This window comes from Podarcis pityusensis, assembly GCF_964106645.2.
Source record: "Podarcis pityusensis genome assembly, chromosome: 5".
In the NCBI taxonomy this organism is placed as follows: domain Eukaryota; kingdom Metazoa; phylum Chordata; class Lepidosauria; order Squamata; family Lacertidae; genus Podarcis; species Podarcis pityusensis.
The window spans coordinates 30712924-30730603 of record NC_138032.1 but is presented as its reverse complement, the minus strand read 5'-3'; the positions used below and the strand labels follow the sequence as shown (position 1 = coordinate 30730603).

Here is a 17680-nt window from a genome sequence, read left to right as displayed (position 1 = left end):
ACTAAGCAGGCTGAGGTCAGTTGTGTATCAGAAATGTGTTCTGTGACAGAAGGTGTGAGCATACGTGTGTTTGCTATGGGTTCTGACATACTCCCTGGGCCACAACACTCACCTGGGTCCCAGGTCATGACAACCACGCATCAATATTAGACCTTTCCACTGTTGTTTGTCACTAGAAGTGCATGGGCTAGAGCTTGTATATATGTCTAACATGCTTCAGTATGTATACTGTGTTTAATTTTCTCTGATTCAGGCCCTAGAAGTGATCATTCTGGAGCCCTTACACAATACAGTTCATGGGAAGAAAGAGCCTCTAATCCTTAATGTATTGAAGCTGCAAGACATTTTAATCAATAGGCTCAGTTTGCACAAAAGGACTTGGAATCCAAATATTCTTAATTATATGAAATTAAAAAATGATAACTGCAGCAATAAAGGCAGAAGACTTATCTGTGAATAAGTGCCTTTTCTTTTTCCCTTATCAGGACAGAGAAACAAAAGAACAACTGAAGATGAAATTGTTGCCAAATGAACTATTATACTTCTTAATATGTTTTTCATTGCTTAAACAGATATGTATTGTCTTATAATAGGCCGGGACAAAACAAATACTCTGAAAATGAGATGTTGCAGCAATTGCCAACATTCTTCTTCTACTCTTTTAAAGGTAACTTTCATATGCCTTTGTTATAGACAGTAATTTTAAAGGCATGCTGCTAAACACTCGTAATTATGCTTGGTTTTATATGAATTTAGGCTAATATAAACACCTACATTTGAAAAGGTTTCTCTTTCCACAGAGATATTATTGTGCACCTACTGTTCATCTTCCAAAACAATTAACGAAGATGAAAGGGGAGACATTGCTTAAAAACAAATAGACTTTGAAGTGTCTTTTCATCTAGTCAAGGAACACCATGGATCCTGTGGTCTTTTGTCCTCTTGCTGTAGTTTCCAGCTTCCTGTGAATCTTTACAAAACATCATTCTGATCTGAATAAGGCCTGCAGGTATGTATTCCCGCCCCCCCCCCCCCCAAGCCTGGCAAATAGCTGAAAATCTATCTTCTCCCTGGTTCTTCCTGTGCAGTTCTTGACAGATATGAAGGAAACAAATTGGTGTTTTTTTTAAAAAAGCGGCTTCCTGTAGCTGATTCCCCCAACACATACTTGCACACAATGTCTTATATCACTCTGCCTTTTTCATACTCGCCAATCTTACCCGCTGTTTCTCCACTGCGTGCGCCTGTTGTAAAAGTGTACTGAATCAATACTTAAAACAGGAGCACATCCTCCGGCTGAACGTATTTGGCTGACATACGACCAGCTTTCTGTTTGCTTGCTTTTAGCTATGGCATCAGAGCTAACAACATCACTACTTTGTCCTGAATTTGCAAAGGACACAGCTTGGGGTTTGTGAGGCTTGTATATATAAAAATTTGAGTTCTCTGGGTAAGAAGACAATGGGCGGACTGAAAATGTTTCTAAAATGTTTGTATCATACAGAACCAGCTTGTTTGTGTACTTTCTGTACACAACTCCGCTCCTAAATGCCACTGCTGTCTCAAGTAAGAGTAGGCTAAGGTTCCTAATGAAATGGTTTGAGAAAGGCATCATTTCCTGTGGTGTAAATACACATATTTCCCATTGTTGTTGGCATCTTGTTTGTTTCGGGAGACAATGTAGGGGTGCACATTTGAGGGGAAAATCAAACAATTGGAAGGTTGCAGTGCCTGCTGTGGTTGTAGAGACCAAAACTGAAGATGCGTGTTTTGTTGCAATTGGGGCAATGGAGGATGGCGAGGAAATGGGGTCAGTGCACAGGAACCAGAGCAGCAGGGCCTATCACCAGAGCCAGAAGGGCCCCTGTCTCTACAAACATGGTGGGCTCTGAGGTATAGGGAGCAGCAGGAGTGGTACTGTAGGAGGCTGAGGCAGGCAAGGGCTCACAGCCCGGCTCCCTAGCTGGCCAGGTGGGGCTCGCTAGCTCTGGGAGGAGGTGTGCGATTTCTTAGCTGGAGTAGGCTCAGGACAGGTGAGGGTCCCATTCCTCATCAAGCTCAGATGCTGCAATCAGCACGCAAGATATAAAAGGGAAGCAGGGCTGAGATGCTGTGTCTGGTCAACTTCTGCCCTTGTTCTGCCACAGCCTGGATGTTCCAGGGAGATCTTCTGGACTGCGCTAATGTGTGTCAGGCTTCAGGCAATCAGATCCCTCCCCTGGGATAAGCAGATAAAAAAAGGAAGCGTTCTTACCAATTAGTTTATTCAATAATCAGAGCGAGAGACAAAGGAATGTGGTCTCTCTATAGAAATAGCATTGCTCCTAGTAATGTCCCACCTCCCTTTCATCTCCCCTATTCTACGTCAGTCCTGCATTGGCTAATCTGAGCCTTCTGCCGCTGAGCTCTCTGTTCTACTATCCTCAATGCCTGTCTGGTCCTGGGTGAAGGGGGGTCAGGAATGCTTTCCAAGGACACTGAGTCTGCCGTGTGTCTCTCCCCTGGTGCTTCTTCTTCCTGCTGTTCATCTTCCAATATTTCCCAGCTTCTGCCCTCTGCAGCATCTGAACTATGCCCTTCTGCAAACCACTGATCTAAATCTATACTGTCCTCCTGTTGTCGGGAAGGTTCATGAGAAGGTTCATCATTCCTCCTCAGTCCTGCCCCTAACAGTGTGGGACTGACTTCCAGATGCCCTGACTCCTGAATCAGGCAGAGGCAGGAACCTGTTCTGACTGGACTTTGGACCAGTTGGCCTGCCAGACTAAGCACGAGCATCTGCTATGGAATCATGTACACCTTGCCGCCAGGTACCCTGTGATTCAGGACATCGCCCACGACTCACTTCCATAAAGCAGTGTGCTCAGTTTGCAAGCCTGGTAGACTTTCATATTGGTATTGGACATTAGCACTGCATTGTGCCATATCCTTTTTAGAGAGGCAAGCCATTGCCCTAGCTGCCTTGCCAATGCACTTGTCCAGCTCAGCATCAATGGAGACACTGCTGCATATGGTGGAACCTAGGTAGACAAATTTGGGCTTGGGTTAGGTCTGGTTGTTTATGAACAGTTCTGTGTGGCACCTTGTAACTACTCTCCTCTGGCCCTGCCTGTTAGGCGCTGCCTAGTTGCCCTACTAGATCCAAAATCCACCAACCAACGCTGAGAAATATTTGAGGGGTTAATGGAATCAACTTGTAACCCAGTGTACAATGGCATAACAAATCGTAGCACTCAAGATGCTGACAGTATCCAACAAAGCATATTTATGTATCTCCATCACAATCTGTTCAGATAAAAATAGAGGTTCTGATTTGTAGTCATAGCAAGAAGCAGATCAGTGTATACTAAAATACAGTAGATTAAGAATTCCAAGAAATGCGGTTGGTACTGGCTCAGCAGTCAGATGCATGAGTGAGAATAGAAAAAGATATTGCACCATGGCCACACATATGAATTTTTTTTTATTATTGAATGTTAGAAACGAAGCAACTTATATTGACACTTCATGCGGAATATTGGGTTGCATCTTCAGTCATTACTTATGTTTGCTTGATGGGTTTTTATTATTAAAATGCACAGATGATAACATCATGGCTCTTCACATGATGCACAAAGAGAAAGTTGGTCAAACTATAAAATATAGATAAAGAAAGGTAGCTGTTTTAAAAGAAAACTGCAAAATTAATTCTGAAATATTTATTTGAGGAAAAATAGTACAATACTAGCCTTCTTCACAGATCTGTAAAATAAATGGGAATGTCACTACACCCTTTACTGTTTTAATTATGGACTGTATATAGTACTTACAATGGCGTACACTTTCATTTCCAATTTAAGTGTTGTTAGTTTTGCATTATGGGCTAAGGTAGTTCACCATTTAAAGCAGTTCAGTAGACTAATCACCTGTCTTTCACCTTGTGCATGATTTACATTAAAAAAAAACCAGTGAACCTTTAATGCAGATAGTAGCTACAAATGGTTTTCACCCCTTCTGCAGTTGACCTTTCCTGAAAACCCTGTGTCCAGCAAAAACAAAAACCCTACTTTAAGAATATGTGAGGAAACAACAAGCAATGGAAAATGCTTGGTACAGAGACAGCACACAGGATTCTCCTTAACCAAACATTATGCTCCAGAGCTTGCTCAGGTGCCATTGCTTCCTGCCAGGGAACATGAGATTTGTAGTTTTCTCTGCTTCCTGAATAGAACTGGGAGAGCCAGAGAAAACTATGTGCATATTTCCCAGAAGGAAATGATGACTTGAGTCACAGGGGTCAGCAAACTTTTTCAGCAGGGGGCTGGTCCACTGTCCCTCAGACCTGGGCTATATTTTTTGGGGGGGGGATGAACAAATTCCTATGCCCCACAAATAACCCAGAGATGCATTTTAAATAAAAGGACACATTCTACTCATGTAAAAACACGTTGATTCCCTGACTGTCCCCGGGCCGGATTTAGAAGGCGATTGGGCCTGATCCAGCCCCTGGGCCTTAGTTTGCCTACCCATGACTTGGGAGCATGACACTGGTATTTCCCTCTGCTCAATTCAATTTGTGAGGCAGATGGAACTACACATCGTTCTTCTTTTCAGAACATTTAAGAACATCGTTTCCAACTTGGTTAGAAAGACATCTCAGCAGAGTCCACCTCATCATCAGTTGCCCCCTTTGCCCTTCTCACATATTAGAGGTTGCTTTGTTTTACTTTCTTGCTTGAGGAGGCTGTGGGAGGAACTGGTAGGAGATGTGCCTGCATCGTAAGAAGATAAGACAAGCTTCCTGGATCAGGCCAATGGCATCCTGTTCTCACAGTGGTCAAACAGATCCCTGTGGGAAGCCTGCAAACTGGATATGAGCACAGCAGCCCTCTGCCTACCTGTTTTTCCCATCAATTAGAAGTCAGAGACATATAGAGGTTTTTACAAGACCTTGCATGTAAGGGGCCCCTCCAACCGGCTCATATGCAACCAGAAAAAATAGCTGGGCCTGGTGAGCACTTAATGTTCCCAACTCCATAGTTATAACTATAATTTGTGGGTTGCCATCTGATTTTATTCTGATTTTAATATGATTTTAAGCTGTATTTCAACTGATTGTTGGATCTTACGTTTTAATATATTATATATTTGATGTTAGCCACCCTGAGCCTGGTCTTGTCCGAGGAGGGCGGGATATAAATAAATATTATTATTATTATTATTATTATTATTATTATTATTATTATTATCAATGCCACCTCTGACAGCAGAGATAGAACATAACCATAATGGCTAGTAGCCATTGTCAGCTGCTTAGCTTTTATTCTAGCTTTCCTCAGGAGTAGTACAAAATGAACTCTTAAGGGAGGGAAGACTAGCTTAAAAAAAAAACCCAACCAAATGGTTTTGAAGCAAACCAAGGGGTATTCTGACTAGCCTTTGACTGTGTCGACCACACCAAACTATGGCAAGTTCTTAAAGAAATGGGAGTGCCTGATCACCTCATCTGTCTCCTGAGAAATCTCTATGTGGGACAAGAAGCTACAGTTAGAACTGGATATGGAACAACTGATTGGTTCAAAATTGGGAAAGGAGTACGACAAGGCTGCATATTGTCTCCCTGCTTATTTAACTTATATGCAGAATTCATCATGCGAAAGGCTGGGCTGGATGACTCCCAAGCCGGAATTAAGTTCGCCAGAAGAAAAATCAACAACCTCAGATATGCAGATGACACAACCTTGATGGCAGAAAGTGAGGAGGAATTAAAGAACCTTTTAATGAGGGTGAAAGAGGAGAGTGCAAAATATGGTCTGAAGCTCAACATCAAAAAAACAAAGATCATGGCCACTGGCCCATCATCTCCTGGCAAATAGAAGGGGAAGAAATGGAGGCAGTGAGAGATTTTACTTTCTTGGGCTCCATGATCACTGCAGATGGTGACAGCAGCCACGAAATTAAAAGACGCCTGCTCCTTGGGAGAAAGGTGATGGCAAACCTAGACAGCATCTTAAAAAGCAGAGACATCACCTTGCCAACAAAGGTCCGTATAGTTAAAGCTATGGTTTTCCCAGTAGTGATGTATGGAAGTGAAAGCTGGACCATAAAGAAGGCTGATCGCCGAAGAATTGATGCTTTTGAATTATGGTGCTGGAGGAGACTCTTGAGAGTCCCATGGACTGCAAGAAGATCAAACGCATCCATTCTTAAGGAATTTAGCCCTGAGTGCTCACTGGAAGGACAGATCCTGAGGCTGAGGCTCCAATACTTTGGCCACCTCATGAGAAGAGAAGACTCCCTGGAAAAGTCCCTGATGTTGGGAAAGATGGAGGGCACAAGGAGAAGGGGACGACAGAGGATGAGATGGTTGGATAGTGTCCTCGAAGCTACAAACATGAGTCTGACCAAACTGCGGGAGGCAGTGGAAGACAGGAGGGCCTGGCGTGCTCTGGTCCATGGGGTCACGAAGAGTCGGACACGACTAAACGACTAAACAACAACAACAAGGGGTATTTGGTAGGGGTGTGCATCAGCTCTGTGTATCTCCCAGGTTTCAAGGTGGATAGGGGCGCTTTGGGGACAGTTTTTGGCATGCCTGAGTTGGACTGCACCATTAACAAATAATCTCAAGTAGGATCAAGGTTGCTCCTTAGTCTTCTATAGAAAAGTGAAACCAAACTGACAAAGGGAATATGAGGAGAGGGGTTGGAGAGGTGGATGAGCTTTTCAACTATTATTCTGAAATTTGGCAGGCTTCATCCCCTGCAAGTTGCATCCAATTATGGTATAAACTATAACAGACTTTTTATTTTGTAGAAAAACAAGGCAAAGGTTTGAAGATGCCCTGTATAAATACCCCATGATGTATCTGCCTACAAACTGACAGGCTTAATTGATGCATGCAAATATTATCCACTTCAGCAAAAGGGGGTGGGGGTGGGAATACAGCAATTTTAGACTCTATTATAGTGAATGGGGGGTTCATTCTTAACGGATATAATTTAGTCCCAAATAATGAGTCAAATTGGAAAGACGCAGACTGGCTCTGAAATGGGCTACTTCCCAAAGCTGGGTACAAATCATATCTTGCAACTAGCATACACTCATCAGTAGATATAGCTAGAATATCGTCTGTTGATCTTTACTGTTTATACAAGAGGTAGATAACTGTTGCTCTCCAGATATTGTTGAACTTCAGCTCTCATCTTCCCTGGTCATTGCCCACGTTAGGTAAGGAAGATAAGAGTTGGAGTCTAACACATTTGGAGGACACCAGCTTAGAGAATACTGATATAGAACCTGCTTTATTTTCTCTTTGTCTTCCAAGTATTCCCCATCCCCTGATGTCACCACTTATTTGACCAGGCATTGTTTATGGTTGTTCAAGATTACATCTGCTGCTATCAAAAGGCTAGAAACCGTTTTATTGATCCAAGTCTGCAAACGACAAGCAAGGAGCATTAAAATCTATCACAAATGTCAGTGTCATATAGCGGGTCATTTAACAAATGAAAATTATTAGGCTTTGCTGTCATTATATTCTTTGCACAAGAGTGCTTTGAAGAATAACCACCTGATCTAGCTCCTTGAATCTGCTGTGCCCTTTTCACGAATTGCTTTTTAGTTATCTGACCTGATTATTGTTTTCAACATTTTGTGGTAAGGTGCTTTGAGTATCTCATGAATTGGAAAAGCAGGATATAAATATTTGAAATAAATGATAAATAAAAGCCCAATGTCTCTACAGCCAGCTAACTTATTCTGCAGCCTAGAGACAAACAGTAAGAAATGCTACCATCTCCAGCTGTGCATGAAAATATCAAGGTATCAAGGAATCGATCTTGTTCTTCTTCACAAAGGTTAGGAATCTGTGGAATGAAGATGTGGAACTAGCAGAGGCCAGATGCAGAGTTATGGATCAATTTGTGGCATACTGGCTGGCACATCAACCTGCCATTTGTGGCCTAGCTAAAGAAGAATTAAATAGCTGGTCTAAAAGGAAAGCAGGGCAGAGGTAATACTCTGCTAAACAAATCTGTCTAAGGTGATATTCTGCTAGATAGGAGAGAGTTAATAAAACTAAGATGACAATCAGGTTATTAGTCACTAGATCCAGTGTTTGTGTAGGTGTGAGGAAAACCCTGAATTAATCAATGTGGCAACAGAAACAATCTATTATCTTTGCAAACTTAGCAGAATGTGTGCATGAAGGGATTGTAATTGGCTGCTAGTACCTGCATCCTAATGAGTGTGGGGCTGCAATCCTAAACACATTTATTTGGGAGCAGCTTCCATTGAACACAACAGTGCACATGACTGCACTGTTCAAGTCTTCTCATGCAAATGGTCCACTCAGGTGGGCTGTGCAAAGTCACAGGAAGTATTTGTGTGACGTAGTGCAGCTTGACTTCTGCGGTGAGAAAAAAGCAACTTGTGGCTTTATTTTCTAATCCCAAAAGACATTCTATGATTGCATTCTAGTCATTTTCATTACATTGGTGTTTCTTTCTTTAATTACTATTACTATTATAAAATAAAATAAACATATTTTGTGCTTAAAATACACTTAAAACAGATCCTTATTATAATAGGTTTCAAGCATGTTCTAGCAAACAAAAATCTCCCAATGCTACTTTCTGCAGTTCATTTATTTCAAAGTATTTTTATCCTACGTTTTCCATTTCGGGGGGGGGGGATGCCCCAAAGTGACTGTCAGAATATAAATCAACCTCACAATAGTGCAATCAAGTTAACAGCATGATCCTGTATTACAGCTTGATCCTATGTATTTTAACTCAAAAGTAAGTCCTAATGGGTTCAATTGAGCTTATTTACTAGTAACTATGTCTAGAATTGCAAGGTGCTTTTCTTTTCTTTTCTTTTAAAAAATGAACAAATAAATGAAAATTTTACGTAGCCAATAAAGGTGGCATAATACCCGATCAGGCCTGTGGGCTCCAGTTAACATATGGCTGGCAGCTGCATTTTGAATCTATTCAACTTACGAAGTACGTTCCTAGGCAGCTCTAAATACAACATACTGTAGCAATCTAATTATCCTGGTTATCTTTTGTTGATTCGCCACAGAGTCAAAACCATCAAAACAAATCCATCATAACTTTGTTCATGTGAGCTTGAGCAGGTTTTAATGCTTATTGGAATGTATGAAACAATTCTGAACAGTTTCCCACTGGATACTCTTCCTGCAAAAAAAAGGGGGGGCATTATTTGAAATATCAGAGTTCTGGTTAAGGCAAGTAACAAGAGCAGTAAGATTGCCATACCTCAGCCTATCAGTGGCTTAGTGGTAGAAAGAATCTTCAGCACCCAGGAAGTGGGGCTTCCTCTGGCACTGGTCTCCCAGATCCTAGTTCAGCTACAACTTCTGATCATGCCTGATTGCTAGCCATGCTGGCTAGGGATGATGAAAACAGTAGTTCAACAGCATCAGGAGGAAATCATGTTGCTTAACCCTGATCAAAAGCATCCTCAAGATACCTGTTCACATTGCTCTATTGAAAACTTCCAAGGAAGAAAGTTCAGCCGTCTCCTTCCACTATTACAATAGTGCTATAGTTATGCAATTTTCCTAAACTGACCTTCACATATTTAAAACCCGCTGTTACTTGCCTATCCCCAGGAGATATTTTGAACAATGGTTCTCTTCTCTCTTTTCAACACCCTTTAAATATTTATAAGGAGCAGTACATTCTCTCTTGATGTTTTCCTCTCCAAATATTTCCATGCAGAATTTACATATATGAGATGCTTTCTGGATCTTTTATTATTCTTATGGCTCTCCTCCAAATACTTCCAGAAACGTACCGCGCCTATATAGTAATCCTGTAAATACTTCCCAGAACATCTTGAAACCCAGCTCTGAAATGCTGCTTACTGTGCTTCAGATGAAGTTTTTCCAGTTCTGAGTCTGGTGACACTATTAAGCCTCATTTACATGCATTTGCCAGCATCCCCTCATTCCTCCCTGCTTACTGTATCAGGGGCTTATCAGTACTATTGTGGTACATAACCACACAATCCATCTTAATCATGGCGGCTTCAACATTAGGTACGCTCTCCACTAGGAACGCCATTTGCACTCTCATTTATTCCAGAGAAGCTGACACCATTCCTCCCAGAGCACTGTATACTCTGACGTTTTCCCTGCTTTCTTCCTACTTCTAAAAGTGCTTCTTTGCAGTTTCTTTGTGAAGCTTTCAGGTGTGGACTGATTAGAGCTGTTGACTTACCTGGTTTGCAGGTGCACGTGTGTGCACACACATATGCACAGTTATTATTTTTGTCAGTTCTGATGGGGAAGAATAAAAATTAAACAAAATGGAAGCCTACTTTGCAAAAGCCTGTCCTCACTGCATAAAATGACCAAGAGACTATCCAGTTAACAGCAACAAATAAGTAATTTTGTTCCTAATGATGAGGACTGGGCAATGTGCAATCGACATGCAACAGGGTAGAGCTATAGAATACAAAACCAGGCAGAGGGCCTTCTCGGTAGTGGCGCCCTCCCTGTGGAACGCCCTCCCACCAGATGTCAAAGAGAACAACAACTACCAGACATTTAGAAGACATCTGAAGGCAGCCCTGTTTAGGGAAGCTTTTAATGTTTGATGTATCATAGTATTTTAATATTCTTTTGGAAGCCGCCCAGAGTGGCTGGGGAAACCCAGCCAGATGGGCGGGGTATAAATAATAAATTATTATTATTATTATTATTATTATTATTATTATTATTATTAAACCTTTTGTTGCTCTTTTTTATCTGTATGGACAGCGGGAGTGGCATGGAAACAACTGCAGGGCAATGGCAACCATGCCACTCCACACAGGATATAACCCAGGCCTGAAAATTTGGGATATAGTGCTTCAGATAACTCAGGTTAAAAAAGCTTTGATCACAACATCACATGCTTAAGTTAAATATATCACGGCATTTATAATGGAACACTATTATTTTCAAAAGGAGCTTGCTTGCTTTTAACAAGCTGTAGCATAGCAGCTGCGTGTGAAACCTAGTACCTTCCATTAAAAATGATCAGGATGCAGGAATGATCTGTGCCAGAAAGAAGTTGCCAGTCTGATGTGAGCTAAATGGCTCCATGCTTTACTTAGCAGAAAATCTACTAAGGAGGTGGTTATTCCTGGGCTGTTATTGCTTGTTCAGACCCAGAGACCTCCCCCCTAAATAAAGACACACTTGACTCAAATTTTTGTTTTGGTTTTTGACAGAATTTCGGCCACAACTTTACAGAAGGTGAGTGGTTGCATAGGCTCTGGTTCGACCAGCTCCCTACACCCTTGCAGGCAGCGCTGACCCAGGGCACCAGCATAGGTCAGCCAAAGGTGAACACCTGGGTAGGCAAACAGCCGGGAACAGACTATGTTCACCACCCAGATGCCCCCCTGGACTCAGGCACAGACATTAGGTCTCGGGGGTTGACCTAATCAAGTTGGGTCCCTGGATTCCTTTAACGGAATACCCTTCACATAGGGATGGCGAAACCATTCTCCCATCCCTGTCACCTGAACCAATGCCTATCTGCAACCTTACAAGTTGTGATGATTTGCTACGTGGCAGGTGAAAACCCAAATGGCAACAGCCAATCAGCCAAGTGGGGAAAATTCCTGCCGTGTCCCTGTCCCAACGACAGACGACACACGACAGCATAGCAAGGTCAATCACAAAATGCCCTAAATATAGGGAGAGGTGGGCGGGTGTTCCAATGCACGAGCCAAAAGAGGAAGCTCTGGGTCCCATGCATGGGTATATAAAGGTCCCTCGATCCATTTGGACTGCACCCCACTGGCCAGATTGAACCCAGCAACAAGGGACATATCAATCGGGTGTTGTGGCTGTCCAGTCTTACCCACCTACAACACAGGAGGTCAGTCTCCAGGTCTCATTGCAACACGTGCCCTCTTTTAGGGAGGAGACGGTTTGCCACTGTTGTTCTTCACCACCCAGTTTCCCTTATTGTATGTCTAATTTAAGTTAGCAGACTTTGATACAAAAACAGTCTTGTACTTCTCTGAATATTAGGTTTAGGTAGAAATATTGCAAGGAGTTTTGCAGTGTTAATTGGCTTTGTTTGCTGTGGATAAGAGAACAGGAGAGACTTATGGTGTCTTTGTAAATATTTTATTTGTGCCCCTTGCACAGGTGAGCAAGCAGTCCAGGACCACTGAGCATACTGACTGAAGGAATGCATTTAACAAGGCCACAACTTTTTATTGATCACAGCCCTATCTGATGTTGGTTTCTCATAAGGCAAATATCCAGGTACCTGGTCCCTCATGATGTGTAGCACTCTAGTAAGTCCTGCCTGCAACCCAGAGCTGAGGCTTTTAGACAACCCCCTGTAAACTGTTATTTGACTCCTGCCCAATGGCCCTCCCCCTGCCATATGCCAAATTGAGGAAGGGGCCATTGAAAGCTAGTGTGGTGTAATGGTTAGAGCATTGGACTCTGACCTGGGTATGAGCTCAATGGGACCAGCCACTATCTCTCATCCTAACCTACCTCACAGGGCTGTTGTGAGGGTAAAAATGAGGAGAACCATGTATGCCAACTTGAGCTCCTTGGCGGGGGAGGGGGAGGGAATGCAGTACGGTAATGTAATAAAAGAAAAGTGAAAACCTCACCAGTGAGCATAAGCAGAAGTTAACATGACCCCTAAAAGTGAACCTGTGCCATAAGCTGATTCATCTTTCTCTGTTCCTCCTTCTAGCTGCTTCCACAAAAAGTTCCTTTTGTGTGGTTGAAACATTGGTCTTCTACAGTCAGCTGGAAATGAAATTAGAATGATATTTCCACAAGGCACTTCTTATAATGTTACATGTTGCTCAACACTACCCATCTCAGTGAAAAAATATATTTCCATAATGTTTACTGGGTTTCTGACTCCTGTTGCTTTCTACCGAGCATGCCCACAATGTTAATATGAATTGCCCGTAATTCCATCAGTTCCTTGTAGTCTAGATTGGGTCAGGGGCGGGGGAAGATAATTTCCTATTCTATTATTTTCTGCTTAGTGCAAAATAGTTTTATTTGAATTAGAAATAAAATAAAGAGTAGACATTAAAGAGGAAACAGTAATTAAAGCACCCCCCCCCCAAATAATATTTGGGGGAACAGGAACTAATTAATTAAGGGGCAATACAGTAATGCTGTGTCCCCACTGAACAGGAAGCAACGACAGGGGCAAAAGTCATAAAGAGAAAACTTATGAAGACACAATAGCCCTGAAAGCCTCACTTATATTTTGTCATTCTGCAGTGGGCTGGCTGGCACCGCAATTGTGTTTCAAATTGGGGGAAATTGCAACAAATCACAAATGAAAACACACATAGACAACAGTGAAATGTAATGGGTTGGCAATGACCTCATCTGGATTCTTTGCAAAAACTGAGGGAATGAAGGATGTCACTTCCACACAAAGTGGACAGTATGGGAGCAACTTCTCCCAGTCTTTTCCAGCTGTTTTTCTTGCATGATCTGCCAAGCACTAGTCTCAGACCCCACCCCACAGCCCTGCAGACAAATTGCCTGTTGAGGCCATGGCTATTAAAGAACATGAAGTTTATTTTGTATCAGATCTCTGCCTTCCACCCAGAATCACTTTAGGCAAAACCATAATGATACACCCATTCACAGTAATCAGACAGCAAATTCACAACAATATAAATCAAAACAAATAGCCTGTTTTTTCCTTGCTTGATTCCCAAGTAACAACCCCTAGAGATAAACCTGTTTTGATTTTCATCATTCCTTTTTTACTTTTTTTTTTTTGGCCACATTTTACTTTATTTTCTTCTGTTACAGAGGAAAGCTTTGCATGGAATGGAATTTGCTCTTTGTGCAATAAATACTAATGCAGTAATCCCAAACAAAGAAACTGGGAAGTGGGGTAAAATTAAGCAGATATATTTCATAAGATACAAGTCTTAAAAAAAAAAATATTAGTCACACTATTTTGGTATTCTAAGCAGATATTAGTCATATGGCATAAAGTGTTTTTAGAAGAAAAACCAGACATTAATAATCTGTAATAATTTTTTTGTGGCATGTTTAATAAGTTCATCAAGGCTTCCTATAAATCAATTTGTCATTTACTTTTCATATTTGTTGCATTTATTTCCCCCTTCTGAAAATGTTCAGCCTTAGTGAAACCCATTGAAACAGCAGCTATGGACATTTTAATGATACAAGTGTATTGAAAAGAGCAACCCTTTATGAAAGATGTATAATGTAGAGTAGGGAAAGCCAACATGGTGCTCTCTGGGTTTTGTGGGCTACAACTCCCATTGCACCAGCAAGCATGACCAATAGTCCAGATGTTTGTAGCATTACAACAAGTGTCAGGAACCTTTGGTCCTCCATATGTTGCTGAACTACAACTCCCATCATCCTTGGCCATTGCCCTTGCTAGCTGGAGCTGATGGGAGGTGTAGTTCAGCAACATATGGAGGGCCAAAGGTTCCCTGCACCTGAATTGCAAGTTCTGTCTTCCCTGATCATTGGTCGTGCTGCCTGGAAAATATGGGAGATGGAGCCCAATAGCATCTTGAAGGTACCACATTGGTCTCCCCATCTTAGTGGACTTGTATACGGGGTTTATGATTTGAATACTTGCATGTTCAATGTATTCTGTGAGATACAAGTGTTGATGTAATGGTTACCTTACCTCAACAAGGATATCATAGAGTTGCAGAAAGCTATCAAAATCATCAAGGAAAGGTACCTCTGTTTGGGACTTTTTGCTCCAGAGAAAAGACAGGTAAGAGATGACATGAGAGAAATTAGCTCATATGGTAGAGCATAATAAAAAAAATCCTTCCAGTAGCACCTTTAAGACCAACTAAGTTAGTTCTTGGTATGAACTTTCGTGTGCAAGCACACTTCTTCAGATACACCTTGTATCGTGTATCTGAAGAAGTGTGCTTGCACACGAAAGCTCATACCAAGAACTAACTTAGTTGGTCTTAAAGGTGCTACTGGAAGGATTTTTTTTATTTTGACTATGGCAGACCAACACGGCTACCTATCTGTAAATGGTAGAGCATGAGACTCTTAATCATGGGTTTGAGCCCCACATTGGGTGAAAGATTCCTACATTGCAGGGGGTTGGATGAGATGATCCTCGTGGCCCCTTCCAGCTCTGTGATTCTATGATCTATGAAATTTATAGATTATACAGGGCATGGAGAAAGTGGATGGAGAAATGTCCCCACTCCCCTCATAACAACAGAACTCATGGGCATCCAATGAAGCTGAAGATCCAGGACAGATAAAAGAAAGCATTAAACGCATAGTTGAACTATGGAACTGGTTGCGTGCTCAGAGCCAGAGACCTCCCCCCTAAATAAATTCATGCATGACTCAAATTTTACTTTTGGTTTTTGGCAGAATTTAGGCCACAACTTTATTGATTACAGAAAGTGACTGGTTGCATAGGCTCTGGTTTGACTAGCTCTCTGCACTCTTGCAGGCAGCACTGACCCAGGGCACCAGCATAGGTCAGCCAAGGGTGAACACCTGGGAAGGTGAAAAGCTGGGAACAGACTCTGTTCACCACCCGGATGCCCCCCTGGACTCAGGTATGGGCACAACCCTCTCTCAGGGGTTGATCAAACCACTGAGTCCCTGGATTCCTTTAATGGAATACCCTTCACATAGGGATGGCGAGAGCGTTCTTCCATCCCAATCACATGAACCAGAGCCTATCCACAACCTTACAAGTTGTGACAATTTGCTACGTGGCAGGGGAAACCCAAATGGCAACAGCCAATCAGCCAAGTGGGGAAAATTCCTGCCGTGCCCCTATCCCAATGACAGGTGACACACGACGGCATAGCAAGGTCAATCGCAAAATTGCCCTAAATATAGGGAGAGGTGGGCAGGTGTTCCGAATGCACGTACCGAAAGAGGAAGCTCTGGGTCACATACATGGGTATAAATAGGTCCCTCGATCCATTTGGACTGTGCCCCATTGGTCAGATTGAGCCCAACATCGAAGGACCTACCAATTGGGTGTTGTGGCAAACCAATCCAACCCACCCACAACACAGGAGGTCAGTCTCCAGGTCTCACCGCAACACATGCCCTCTTTGAGGGAGGACACAATCTCCCACAGGAGGCAGTGATAGCCACCAATTTGGATGACTTTAAAAGTGGATTAGAGAAAATCATGGAGCAGAAAACTAGCAATGGCTACTTTCCATGAAGGCTATGCTCTGTCTCCATGGTCAGAGGCAGTAATGCTTCTGAATTCCAGTTGCTGGAAACCATAAGAGAGGAGAAAGCTCTGCTGTTTGGGTCCTGCTTGTGGGGCTTCCCACAGGCATCTGATTGGCAACTGTGAGAACAGGATGCCGGGCTAGATGGGCCATTGATCAGCACACACTTCTTATATTCTTATATTCTTACTGGGTGATTTTTTCCTTTTTCTTTTTTTTTGTGTGCGGACACAATAGAGGTTTCCCACATATTGGCACAACATCTCATGTAACCTCACAGCACTGAGACTGCTTTGCCATTTTCAACAAATAAATGGCACAGTACCCCTTTGCCTCTAATGCTAAACATTTTTTTTTTAAACTGGAGCAGCGGTTGAAAGATCAGACTGAAACTATATCAGAACAAATCCCCCGCCCCTCAAAAAAGTGAGCTTGATGTTATTTCCTAGGAAGCTTAGTATTTTCTCATGTGAGGGGAAATGTCGTATTGAGCCAGTTTTCAAACCATGTTTTTATGTCAACTGAATCTCCAAGGAAATAACTTCCAGAATCAGCGGAAAGTGCAAAAGCATTTTCTCTTCGGCAGAACTGGATACAAACCATTATTCTATTTCTTTGTAGGTGAAGAGGTTGCAACTGTGAGCCCAAACAGACACTCCTCAGTCTACTAGGGGAGAAAATCATGAATAGTTTCAATAAAGTGAACTTTCCCCCTGCCCACAGATAAATTGAAGTCAACTATGGAAGCAAACGGCTTGTCAGGTACAGAATTGGAAATCTGTGGATTACAGCCGATTCTTCTGGTCTGGTGCATTTATTAAGTGCAACTCAGAGCACATGTTATGGGGGGGGGGAGGGAATGCGAGCACTAAAGGCTATTTTTAGAGATGGTTTCCTGTTGCTGCTGCTGCAATATGTGGTATCATGAAGTCTTAATCATTATCCCTTGCAGCCTCCCAGTGTGAAGCTGAATAGCAATAATGGAAAGTTGACAATGGGGATGCACAGAGAATCAAGTTTCTGAGATTAAAACAAGTGCTGTATGTAACTTCGAACATACGCCTTGGGAAGGATTTACTGAAGCAGCATTAATAATATTTGAGGGTTGCAAAGCCCAAATATTGTTCTATGTATGTATTAATTTCCTGTGGGTTATGGCTAATGCTGCAGTTCCGCTGGCACAAGGGAGTTTCATGCAAGCAACAGAACTTCTGCTTCCTCTCCTATTTCCTTCAGCCTATTGCACACAGCCAAAATAAGTTCTGGAGGCTTGGTGCACCCTCCAGACCAGATATAGGGGCACACAGAGGAAGGAGAGGAGACAGAAGCCCCATTGCACCAGAGGAACCCTGCTGGCGTAGCATGGGATTCAAAACAATATTTCTATGCCACCCTTACAGGCAATTTCTGCCCCTCCCATGGAATGGGGCCTTACATTGGCACCACT

At 42.4% G+C, this 17680-nt stretch overlaps 1 long non-coding RNA gene across 2 annotated transcripts; it reads left to right on the top strand.

Moving 5' to 3' along the window:
• Positions 1–820: 820 nt before the first annotated feature.
• Positions 821–16878, top strand: LOC308477928. 2 transcript variants are annotated; one of them, XR_013986761.1, is made up of 3 exons: positions 821–1009; positions 12158–12277; positions 16855–16878. It is a non-coding gene; the product is annotated as an uncharacterized lncRNA (long non-coding RNA). The 2 variants fall into 2 exon arrangements; XR_013986762.1 differs by lacking the exon at positions 16855–16878 and adding an exon at positions 15486–15502.
• The last annotated feature ends 802 nt before the right edge of the window (positions 16879–17680 follow it).